The 13,285-nt window shown below is 39.3% G+C and overlaps 1 long non-coding RNA gene across 2 annotated transcripts; it reads left to right on the forward strand.

The window, feature by feature from the left end:
* The first annotated feature begins 1,488 nt into the window (after positions 1 to 1,488).
* On the forward strand, positions 1,489 to 11,525 carry LOC105463600 (uncharacterized). 2 transcript variants are annotated; one of them, XR_976440.2, is made up of 5 exons: positions 1,489 to 1,654; positions 4,611 to 4,758; positions 5,884 to 5,979; positions 10,634 to 10,761; positions 11,104 to 11,525. It is a non-coding gene; the product is annotated as an uncharacterized lncRNA (long non-coding RNA). The 2 variants fall into 2 exon arrangements; XR_976439.2 differs by having other exon boundaries at positions 10,634 to 11,525.
* The last annotated feature ends 1,760 nt before the right edge of the window (positions 11,526 to 13,285 follow it).

Genomic DNA, 13,285 nt, shown 5'->3' on the forward strand with positions numbered 1-13,285 from the left:
AAAGTACCCTCCCAAGTAACTCACCAAAACAAATAGAGCTTAACCAAAATGATGACTTAACCAAGGACTCAGGTCATCTCCAAAGAGGTGCAAAGCAGACCTCACAAAATCCAAAACTATGCCAAAGACAGCTGAAAGAAAGGAAACGTTCACTAGCCACAAATGGGGTACAACCCATATCTATCTCTATATACTCTAGGCTCTCAGCTTCTCAGCTGCCCATCTATAGACAAAAGCCCAAAAGCCCCAGATGTCCCCACAGATGGAAGTAGTAAAAAAATCAAAGCTTGTCCATAGAAGGAAAAAGAATGGATAACAAATGGGTACCCCCAAAGTTAAGCTTCACACAAGTATCAAACCAAAAGGGACTGGTTATCTAACCGAGCATCAAACTTAAGGTTGTTAGAGTGAAATCACAAAAGTTTTACTACTAGACTACAAGGTAAAGAAGCCATCACTGTAAATTTCACAGGGGTCCAAATCAGGCAGTTTGAGGTTGCAAATAATTTTAACTTTGGTTTGGGTCAAATTTTTGCTTTTTAATTTCATCAAGATAATTTTTAAGGCTTCCTGTGACACTGTTACGTGCCTTTCTTTTAATCTGATCTTCCCACAAGGCAACTGTTTAGAATGAGGACCTCTGAAAACTTTTTTTTTTTTTAATTTGGGGTCTTTCTAATTTAAAGAATTCATCTTTTGGCCACTAAAGATTAGAATTTCTTATGATGTGCTTATACCAATAGCAACTCAGTTCAATTAAGCTTCTTTATGCAAATCCCAGGAAATAATTTTTCAGGTTTAAAATAAGTGTTTTTCTTTTCGTGGAAGGACATGGAAGAGGCAGTCTCCATGATCCAAAAAAATTCACTCGCAGGTATAGGCTAAGATAGAAAATGACTCGTGTTGCCACAGACAGTTTAGGAAAGTGTTTCTGCATACAGTACTTCCAGTGTTCCACAAATTTGTAGGAAGCTGCCAGTCACAGACCCATTAATCCATGACCCTAGGTAGGCCCTCCTGGGATTGTACTTTCCCAGGACTAACCAGGCAACAAATGATTGAGACAACAAAAGTCCCTTATGCGAGCTTGACGTGCTTGGAACAAGAAGTGTACTGCTTAAAATCTCAGGGGTTTCTAACATTTTCCAACTGATCACTGGATGTGACACAAAAATCATGCCTCCTAGATGGCAGAGACCAAGAGAGACTGTTGCTACTAGATCACAAATCAAGCTCTCAAAGACATAAAACAAGGTGAGAGGGGAACCTCATACAGTTTTTATTTGGGGGATCTACAGGAAAGTTTATCTAAATAGATGCTGTTGTGATCAGAACCACAAAACTTATCAGTCTGCACATCCTGCTAAAACAACCAGCTTATAGAGATATGAGACCTATGTTCTACCCCATGGTACCCCTCTTTGTGACAGAACAATGAACAAACAAACAAAAGCAAGAACTATTTCTGGAAGGAAAGGGATCAAACAACATGAATATTCATACCAAAAAGTACACCAGAGACACGACACCCAAGACTTGTCACCTAAATCTTTTTATCCCATTAATCAATACTTTGGAGAGGAAAAAGAGACAAACTGATTTTTAGCATCCACTCAACTGGATTCTGCAGAAATACAGGCTGAGAGCCCAGCTGGTAAGAATGTATTTCCCTTCTGCCAGTTTGTCAGATCCTGAGTTTCCTTGATTGCAGCTTCCAGAAGAGCAGAGTGACTAGTTATCCTGTTCATGATGTCAAAGCTGTAGGGGCCAAGGGAAAACTTCCCCTTTAACCTCTGAAGGTTTGCTGAAACTCAACTAACAAAAGGCAGATTAGTAGAAGAAAACGCTTGCACATTTACTAATATGCATGGAAGAAATCAAAGTGATTACCACACCACACAATAAGGTACAGATGGTTATGCACCCTTCTTCTTAAAAGAAAAGGAGATGGGGAAGTGTGGGTGATTTTAGGCAGTTAACAAATGATTTTTAAGAGGATTCAATGAGATTGAAAAACATACAGTGGCCTGGAACGAAGTCTGTTGAGCCCACCAAGCAGACAACGGTTTGTGATAAAAGTCTGCTCAGGTGTGTTGACGGACTTCAGTCTTTCTTCCTGCAATATGAGTTGAGTTAATGAAAACTCAGGGAAGGGATCAGAGGTGATTGTTTTCTTCTTTGGTGTGTCCAGATTTTAGACAGATAAGGAAACTTCAGAGTACAACTTCATCCTGTGGTTTGGGAGAAACAGATGGTTGAGATACAGTAGGGGAAGGTCAGAAAGACCTCGAGGCATTTTCTTCATTTCAGCATGTCAAAGTACCATGTTTGTGAGTAACAATATCTGAGCCCCAAAACATCCTCCAGCAGCAATCAATGAGCTTTTTCCCAAGATTTGTTTTTCTACCTGAGGGTAGGAATTAAATCCTAATTATTCTTACATCCCACAAAAAAAAAAAAAACCTCCATAGACTCATATAATTAGTTGATCAAAAATTTCCTCTTGAATGAAATTGAAATAAATGATGTAATTGAATGAACCAAATGTTCTCTTTGCCAAAGGAAACTAAGAACCATTGCAATGACCCCCATTCCTATACATACTTAAATTAACTTTTGCTTTCATTATTGTCCATTATTTCCTCTTTTCCAGCCCATGCTGCTGTTCTTTTTTTGTTGTGTCCTAGAACAGGGCAAACTCATCAAATATCACTTTATCTTCTAATCTATTTATGGCCCTTGCTTTTCTCCTTCCCCCGTGCATTGTCAGTGTAAGGGCAAAGAGAATTTCCCTCTGCCTCTGAAGGTTTGAGTCTAAGTTTGTTGAAATAAAGTGATAATAGACTGATGAACAGAAAAGTATACAGATATATTAATGTTCATAGGGCAAAGGAGCCACACACAAAAAGAGAAGCCGGACGACTGCAGGTTTATACCATTCTGAGGTTACTGAAAGACTCGGTGCCTGGGACCGCTGTGGAGGGGTTGAGGGGTCTCACAGGTTATGAATGAAAGAGGGAAGAAAAGCATGGCAAGCAAAATTTGGCATGTTATGCAAATATAATCTCTCAGGAAATTTCAGGGCTGGCCTCAGAAAGAATAGATGATAATCCGTGCTAAAAGTTTCTCTGTCAGACTCTTAGAAGTATGAAACTTTTAGTCTCCTTTTCCTGTGAGTTAATTTTTCCTAGACCTGGATAAAAGGGGCATGGAGGGGGGCATCAGAAAACCCTGTTTGCATCCACTATTTATCTCACTATGTAGATTTCCTCCGCAGATGGAAATCTCCCCTACAAAAGGACAGCTTTTCAAAGCTATCCTGTGGCTTATAACCTCTCTGAATAGCCATCCTACAAGTCGTCAAAGTATATTCTGGGATGAAATATTCTGGTTTACTTCACGAGGAGGTTGAGTTGTCTCTGTGTTGCTGATCAGTGGCTAATTTCCTTTTTATCAGGAATAAAGAAACACTCAATTGCCTCCTGCAATACCACTGGCATAATCCTGACACTATCACATCACAATGAACAGGAGGCCCATTAATAAACATGCAGAGCTGTGAAGAATTTCACTGATCCCTCTCCAGGTCATTAAATCCATACATGTTTGATGGGCAATAAAAGAGAAATGTGGAATGATAATGGCAGCTGGAGGAGGCTGCTGCTCTCCTAGGCTGCTTTAACCACAAGAAAAGACAGGAAATGATCCATGTATTTTTTTAAATATGTATATATTCTACTCATTATTACTAATTTCAAATGCCTATGCATATTTCACAGGCAGCTGGTTCATAAATAAAATTCAGGCTGAGATTTTAGCATTAAATTATTTCAACTTCAAGTAGGGGCATGGTATTCAGTTTGATTAAACAATGAGGAGTTGGGCTGTGCTCTAACTAGAAAAGTTTTGTGTGTGGGTGACTTGGAGGGCAGGTGCTAATCAAAACACATTTCTGTTTGTCACCTTTTATGATATACATAAATGATGTTGCCCTATGTTGATAAGATGTTAAGCAAATTCAGATTCTAATTCCAGAAACAAGTCATCCAGCCAATAAAGATAAAATAGACTTACAAGTTTATTCTTTAAAGCTAAAATCAAAGTAATAATTTGTAGCATGATACAGGTCAGATTACTTCAGACCTTTTATTCCTATTTCTTACCTCATAGATAAAGTCAAACATAAACTATATATTGTAAAACAGAATGTTTAAAATACCCAATGTTTACAAATTAGCAAATTCTATCATAAGTCTACAGTGGTGGCCAACTTTGAAGCAATGTAAATAAAAATATTTCAATAACCCCTTAGCAATTAAACATTCAATGGCTTTTGCATTTTGAAGGGAAAAAAAAATGATTTCTTTTCTCACCAGTTGCTAAGTTCATGGCTGAGACCCCTATAACAAAAGACAGATCAACAAAAGAAAATGATACAAATTTGCTTAATGTGTTTTATGTGACACAGGAGCCTTCATAATACAATAAAGACCCGAAGAAACAGGGAAACCTGTATATTTTTATTTCTGTTCTTTGATCTTATTAAAGAAGTCCCTAAGGCTAGTTGTAATGCTCTTTTGTGTCCCTATTTCAATTTGATCTTCCCACAGGTACCAACAGGGCGTTTGTGTAGCATAAGAACTCTTTTGAATACAAAAGTTTTCCAAATCAAAGGATTCATCATCTAGCCATTGACAAGTGGGATTTCCAGAAGTGCACTTATTGCAAAAGTGACATAATCAAATATTCCTTTTCATGGTAAGACCTAGAGATAACTTTCCAGGCTTAGAACAAATTTTTACAATGGATAAAGGGGGCATGGTAAGACCTAGAGTTAACTTTCCAGGCTTAGAACAAATTTTCACAATGGATAAAGGGGGCATCCCTGGAGCAGGTGCCGAAGAAGTAACTCCCATGATCCAAAAGTCACTCCCAAAGATAGTTTTAAGAAAGCAAAGATCCTCATTGCCCCAGGACACAGCAACTAAGGTAGAGATGAAACAAATTCCCCTGAGAGTTTGTATGGTCTGACAGACATTCCTTGGGTTTTCTATCAGACCATATCTTCAAAGCTAACCACTAGATCCAGATTTCCACAACCAGCATTCCTGGTTGGTGGAGACCAGAGAAAATTTCCTCTCACTAGTTACAAGCCAAGTTCTCAAGATACAATAAGACAGAAGGAGAACATTTTCTGATTGTCCTTGTCGTGACAAACACAAAAAGATAGAGACATGGAGGAAAAGACTATCTTTGGGAGTGAAAGGATAAAAAAATCAAGAGTACTTGAGCAAAAATCACAAAATTGCTATGCCCAAAGAATTAGTTGATACAGAGATGCTTTCTCCAGCTAATCCAAACTTTGAAAGGGTGAGACAAGAAGTTTTCATATCCTCCTCTCTTGACTGAGCACTACAGACAGAGATATGAGGGAGTTGACCTTGATAAGAATCCTTATCTTTTGCTGGCTTTTGTCAGTTATTCCAGGGTTTCATCTGCTGGCTCCAGAGTAAGTCAGGTGTCTCAGCTGTCCTTCAGTGGGTGCCAGAAACTAGGGGAGGAAAGATTTCTTTCTTCATACATTGATGGCTGCGGCACCTATAATGAAAGACAAATTAACAAGAAAAAATACAAATGTATTTAATATAAGTTTTATATGACATGGGAACCTACAGAAATGAAGACCCAAAGAAATAGGAAAACCTGTGTGTTTTTATGGATGGGTTTGATGAAGAGCAGACAGTGATGCTGAAGTATGATTAGACAGAGGGTTTATAACCTAATGTTAATAAGCTAGGAGGGATTTAGAAAGGTTTGTTTGTACAGTTTCTTTTCCGTCTCAGTGTCCTCAGAGATAATAACATTCCTATCCTCCGGGTACAGGGAGGACACTTCTGGGATGAGAGTCTTACGATCTCCTTCATGAGAGGGGCTACTAGGTTTTACAACCTGCTTCAAGAGAGAAGAGGCAAAGGAAAGGTAAGAGTGACCTTCCTGCTTCTGCTGCCTCCTCAAATGCTAAGGTGACATGTTTTGGGGTAGTATGTCCCAAATCTCATCACTTTTATACACTCTTCAATAATCCTAAAATGTCATGATTTGCAGTCATTTTTAATTTTGCTGAGAATGAATTCGAATCACATCTTCCTCCCGCCATGAGCCTGACAGGATGAAGCAAACTGCATAGTTAGTGAATTGACCCGGCCAACGGCATCTGCTCATTTGTTCAGGCCCGATGGTATCTTCCTCTCCCACTTGTAGTAACTTACACAAAATAATTTCAGAAATCAAAAAAGAAAAATAAATTTTTAAAATATTGTTGGCCTCCTTAACAATAAGAGATAGTACTTAAGCCTGAATTGACAGTCATATCTTTTGATTTACTCATTTCTCTGGGCGTCTCTTATATATATGTGAGGTATATATATTAGAAAACTTCTGTTTGTTCTCTAAAACTTACAGCAATGCCATTGTCTCTAAAACAAGGGAAATAATGGTACGCACTGAAATAATTGATGTGGGGATTAAATGTGATCATTTATGGTAGGTGTTGGCAATGCCTGGCAAATAGAAAGCTCTCAATTGATGCTATACATATTATTGATAGTTATTATTATGAGAATGAATTTAGTTTGAAGGATTGTATAACCATTTCTGGTATTCATGTTACATTTTTTGGCTAGAATTACCACAGTGCTTCAATTCTAAAATATAAATTTCTTCACATTGTAATGTTTTAGAAATCTGGATATAGTCAGATACTCAGCATGTATATTTGATTTACTGAAATTTTTTTTCCTGAAAAGTTATTTTAAAATTTATGGTTCATCTTATAATCAATAGAATCTTAAAACCAGATATTATGTTGTATCCTCTTAGTGTCATTGAAATACTAGGGAATCCAAGAAAGCCTTGCAATGTATCACTAACCAATATAAAGTTCATGAAGTATGATTGCATCATCAATATCACAACTCCGTATTTGCTGACTGATGTTTTAAACCAAAATATACACACTTTAAAAGACAAACTTTTTGAGAGATATTAGCCTGTAGTTACACAAAAATTTCAATAAAAACATTATTTTATAACCATTTATGAGAAAATGCCTATTTGGCATATAAGCATAAGCTCATGTTTAAATGAAATCTAGTGCTCACAATTTCCCTGTGAATAGCAAGCAATAAGGTAGCTTTTTTTTCCTTTAAGTAAATGTCGAAATGTTTTTTAGAAGCCATCACTGTTTTATGTCTGATTTATTTGATAACTGGTGAGAAACCTGAATAAATCAGTTAATTTAAAAACAAAGTACATGGACAATCAGCTAGACTGACAAAATTCAAAAAACTTAAAGAAGGCTGATACTTCTTCAAATAATCACACCCACATGTTTTCAAAAAATAACTTCCAAGCAATTGTTTTATTTTAAATATGCCTGTAGAAAAACAAACTTGCTTTTTTTTTTTTTTTTTTTTTTTGAGACAGAGTCTCACTCTGTCACCCAGGCTGGAGTACAGTGGTGCGATGTCAGCTCACTGCAACCTCTGCCTCTCGGGTTCAAGCAATTCTTCTGCCTCAGCCTCCTGAGTTGCTGGGATTACAGGCGCCTGCCACCACGCCCAGCTAATTTTTGTATTTTTAGTAGAGACGGGGTTTCATCATGTTGGTCAGGCTGGTCTCGAACCTCTGACCTCGTGATCCACCCACCTCGGCCTCCCAAAGTGCTGGGATTACAGACATGAGCCATGGTGCCCAGGTATTGTTTTCTAAGAATTGTTTCATTTATGATATGTGTTTAAACCATGTTAAAACGTTTGACATAATTAGTGTTCCCTCCAACACTGAACAAGACAGCTAAGTCTTTGTAGCTCTCAGCTTTCTTGATCTTGAATATTGTAGGGCAAAAATAATAACCCTCATAAGTTCATAGTTGGAATGGACCTCTGTTATAAAAGACAAATTAATAAGACAAAAACAAACAGAAGTTTATTAACATGTGCCTTTCATATATACATGACAGACACCCAGAGAATAATTCTCAAAGTGACCTTGAATTCCTCCATCTATAGTATTTTCAACAAAGAACAGTACATTTTTAAAGAAAGAAAAGATAAAGAAAAAGGACTTTGAGTATCTACAGGAAGCAACCTGGGGAAAGGCAAATGAGTGGCAGATATAGGCTAGTTAGTAAAGATCGTTAATATAAATTATTCTGGTATTATCTCCAGTATCTCCAGGCCAATGAGGGTCTAAAGCTGTCTTCAATGTTTAACCTTTGTTCTACCTAGTGTCGGTGTGGGCAGGGAGCAGTGTCTTAGTCCATTTTATGTTGCTATATCAGAATACCTGAGGCTGGGTAATTTATAAAGAAAATATGTTGGCTGGGCACAGTGACTCATGCTTGTAATCCCAGCACTTTGGGAGGACAAGGAGGGTGGATCACCTGAGGTCAGGAGTTCAAGACCAGCCTGGCCAACATGGTGAAACCCCATCTCTTCTAAAAATACAAAAAAAAAAAAAAAAAAAAAAAAAACCAGCGGGGTGTCGTAGCGTGTGCCTGTAGTTTCAGCTACTTGGGAGGCTGAGGCAGGAGAATCTCTTGAACCTGGGAGATGGAGGCTGCAGTGAGCCAAAATCGTGCCACTGTACTCCAGCCTGGGTGACAGAGCAAGACTCCATCAAAAAAGAAAGAAGAAAAGAAAGAAAGAAAGAAAGAAAGAAAGAAAGAAAGAAAGAAAGAAAGAAAGAAAGAAAGAAAGAAAGAAAGAAAGAAAGAAAGAAAGAAAGAAAGAAAGAAAGAAAGAAAGAAAGAAAGAAAGAAAGAGAAAGAGAAAGAAAGAAAGAAAGAGAAAGAAAAAAAGAAAGAGAGGAAGGAAGGAAGGAAGGAAGGAAGGAAGGAAGGAAGGAAGGAAGGAAGGAAGGAAGGAAGGAAGGAAGGAAGGAAGGAAGGAAGGAAGGAAGGGAGGGAGGGAGGGAGGGAGGGAGGGAGGGAGGGAGGGAGGGAAAGAAAGTAAAAGAAAGAAAGAAGGAAAGAAAGAAAAAAGAAAAGGAAGGAAGGGAAGGAGGGAGAGAGAGGGTAGGAGGGAGGGAGAGAGAGAAAGGAAGGAAGGAAGGAAGGAAGGAAGGAAGGAAGGAAGGAAGAAAGAAAGAAAGAAAGAAAGAAAGAAAGAAAGAAAGAAAGAAAGAAAGAAAGAAAGAAAGAAAGAAAGAAAGAAAGAAAGAAAGAAAGAAAGAGAGAAAGATTTTTTCCATGGTTCTGTGGACTGGGAATTAAGAGAGGCATGGTGCCAGCATCTGCTTGGCTTCTAGTGAGGGGCACCTGCTGCAACATAACATGGTGAAGACGGTCAAAGAGGAAGTGGACACATGCAAACAGAGAGAAAAAAACCTGAGGAGTGCCCTGGCTTTATAACAACCCACTCTTGTGGGAGCTAATCCATTCACATGAAAACTAACCCAGTCTCAGGAGAGTGAGAATTTACAACGAAGAGAACAGAACCAAGCCATTCATAAGGGATCTGCCCCCACTAGGCCTCCCAACCTCACACACTGGAGATCAAATTTTAACATGAGTTTGGTGGAAATGAAACAAATCATACCCAAACCACAGCAGGTAGTATATATTTTGTCCCAGTAAATTTTATGTTCCCCTTTTAGGCAAGTAAAAGAAGGACAGAGAACTCTTCTGCATTTTATTCTTCTTAACTGTCCTCAGCTCATCCTTCATATTTTAGGGAGATGTATTCTTGTCTCTTACCAGATAAAGATCTTTGCGGTGTATAAGTTCTAAGAACTACTGGAAAGGAAAGCAGGAAAGTCCACCAGGAAAAGGAAAGCAAAATTGGAAATTGAAAATGCTAGGAACAGGGTCAGCATCTACTGAACAAACTCTAGTCGTAAGGAAAACAAAAGAAATATCACTGTCTTATTACAAGAATAGTTTCTTTAAAAATTTCAGCGGGACCACAAAGAAAATTGACTGAATTCTCTTCTGCAAATGTGGCTAAAAACTGATATCTAAAGATGAACAGTCGAGCTGATGTGAGAGCTATTGACCCATCTCCTTCTGAAGGATGGAGAATACATACTAATAGAACACATAGTATTTACTAGTATGTAAATAGTTGAGCTGAAAACAATTAAGAAGAGGATACATACTAGTATAATAGAATACATACTTTTAACATCAAAGTAAACTCTGAAAACAAAGTGCTTTAGTTTGAATTTCGGCTATGCCACTTTCTAGCTGTGTAACCTTAAGAAAATTATTCAGCTCCCCTCTGCCTCCATTTTCACATATATAAAGTTGCTACAAATATTGTCTATCTCATGAAATAGATTGAATACGTCAATATATATTAGTGCTTACACTGGTGCCTGACACATTAAAAGCATGCAGTGATTTTTATTGTTAAATGTATAGATGTTTTGCTCCTTTGCATCTTGCTCCAATTGGCCTCTTTTGTCATAGCTTATAAGTGTTTGTAAGTCAGCAACCATTGATTCATATTTACCCTGCAAAATAAAGAATAAGTAATCTTTTAGAAACATAATACCTATGGCATAGTTATGTCTTAAAATATTAATCTAATTGTTCTCTGTGTATTTCTCTCTCTCTTTCTTTCACCTGCAGCCAAAGGACTGCTCTTTCTCCTCAAACAGACTGAAACAGAAAAAGATTCAAATAAACCTTTAGCACAAGTGCAAGATGAAGATTCTGCATGGCATCCAGAGTGCCTCTACAAGACTAGATAAGACTGGGTAGGAGGGAAAAAGAGAAAGAAGGAGGATGGTTCAGATAGGATATGAAGGAGCTTCTAAAGGGAGGAGAATTCAAAATAGGAAGGTGAACAATAACTTTCCATGACAGATGAGCAAAGAGCAAAGAGCAAATTCGAAGGGCTTCTGCTGAAGATGGGCTGTCCTCTAGCATGGATCATTCTCTCACTGTCCCAATGAGGCCCCTGTCCTCAAACCCATATTTTATAGAACCCTTCCCTGGCCCTTCTTCAGCTGTGTCCCTCCTCACTCGTAAGGAGTCTGTGAACAAAAGGGGACATGCCTATGTGAAACTTGCATTCTCCTTTGTACACTATATTCTAGGGACCTCCATTGTCTCTAAGCTGCTTCCAGGACCTATACCAGCCTTCTCCAAGCTCTGCTTCTGATGTGCCCAATCTTAGACCCAAAGTGTGACCACAAGAAAGATGCCTTCAAAGATATGGTCAGAATTTGGACTTGCGGCTGAAGTGTACAGAGGAATGTACATAAAGACCCTCACAATGCAGGATTGAGCTGGAAGCAAAAAGAGAAAGCAGAGCCAGCTATGGTCTGTGTATTAGTCCATTTTCATGCTGCTGTTAAAGACATACTAGAGACTGGGAAATTTACAAAAGAAAGAGGTTTAATGGACTCACAGTTCCACGTGGCTGGGGAGGTCTCACAGTCATAGCTGAAGGTGAAAGGCAAGACTCACATGGCAGCAGACAAGAGAACGAGAAACAAGTGAAAGGGGTTTCCCTTTATAAAACTATCAGATGTCATGAGACTTATTCACTGCCATGAGAATAGTATGGGGGAAGCTGTCCCTATGATTCAGTTACCTCCCACTGGGTCCTTCTCACAACACAAGGGAATTATGAGAGCTACAATTCAAGATGACATGTGGGTAGGGATGCAGCCAAACCATATCATTCTGTCCCTGGCCCCTCCCAAATCTCATGTCTTCACATTTCAAAACCAATCATGCCTTCCCAACAGTACCCCAAAATCTTAACTCATTTAGCATTAACCCAAAAGTCCACAGTCCAACGTCTCATCTGAGACAAGGCAAGTCCCTTCTGCCTATAAGCCTGTAAAATCAAAGCAAGTTAGTTACTTCCTAGGTACAATGGGGGTACAGACATCGGGTAAATACCGTTGTTCTAAATGGGAGAAATTGGCCAAAGCAAAAGGGCTACAGGACCAATTCAAGTCCAAAATCCAGCAGGGCAGTCAAACCTTAAAGCTCCAAAAACTTTAAGTCTTCATGTCTCGCATGTCTCACATCCAGGTCACCCTGATGCAAGAGGTGGGTTCCCATGGTCTTGGGCAGCTCCTCCACTGTAGTTTTGCAGAGTATAGCCTCCCTTCCAGCTGCTTTCATGGGCTGGTGTTGAGTGTCTGTGGCTTTTCCAGGTGCAAGGTGCAAGCTGTCAGTGGATACACCATTCTGGGGTTTGGAAGATGGTGGCCCTCTTCTCACAGCTCCCATATGCAGCTCCCCAATGGGGGCTCTGTGTGGGAGTGCCCAACCCAGATTTCCCTTCCACACTGCCCTAGCAGAGATTCTCCATGAGTGCCCCACTCCTGCAGCAAACTTCTTAGACATCCAGGTGTTTCATACATCCTCTGAAATCTAGGTGGAAGTTCTCAAACCTCAGTTCTTGACTTCTGTGCACCCACAGGCTCAACACCCCATGAAAGCTGCCAAGGCTTGGGGCTTGCACCCTCTGAAGCCACAACCCAAGCTGTATGTTGGCCCCTTTTAGTTATAGGTGGAGGAGCTTGGATGCAAAGCACCAAGTCCCTAGACTGCACACAGCAGAGGGACCCTGGGTTCAGACCATGAAGCCATTTTTTCTTCCTAGGCCTCCAGGTCTGTGACAGGAGGGCTTCCACAAAGGTGTCTGCCATGCCCTGGAGATATTTTCCTCATTGTCTTGATGATTAACATTTGGCTTTTCGTTACCTATGCAAATTTCTGCAGCCAGCTTGAATTTCTCCTCAGAAAATGGGATTTTCTTTTCTATTGTATTGTCAGGCTGCAAATTTTCTGAACTTTTATGTTCCGCTTCCCTTCTAAAACTGAATGCCTTTAACAGAACCCAAGTCACTTCTTGAATGCTTTGCTGCTTAGAATTTCTTCCACCAGATACCCTAAATCATGTCTCTCAAGTTCAAAGTTCCACAGATCTCTAGGACAGGGGCAAAAAGCCACCAGTCTCTTTGCTAAAACATAACAAGAGTCACCTTTGCTCCAGTTCCCAACAAGTTCCTCATCTCAGTCTGAGACTACCTCAGACTGAATTTCATTGTCCATATCATTATCAGATTTTGGTCAAAGCTATTCAATAAGTCTCTAAGGAGTCCCAAACTTTCCCACATTTTTCTATCTTCTCCTGAGCCCTCCAAACTGTTCCTACTTCTGCCTGTTGCCCAGTTCCAAAGTTGCTTCCACATTTTTGGGTATCTTTTCAACAGTGCCCCATTATACTGGTACCAGTTTACTGTATTAGTCTATTTT

This window comes from Macaca nemestrina, chromosome 3 (genome assembly GCF_043159975.1).
Source record: "Macaca nemestrina isolate mMacNem1 chromosome 3, mMacNem.hap1, whole genome shotgun sequence".
Taxonomy (NCBI): Eukaryota; Metazoa; Chordata; class Mammalia; order Primates; family Cercopithecidae; genus Macaca; species Macaca nemestrina.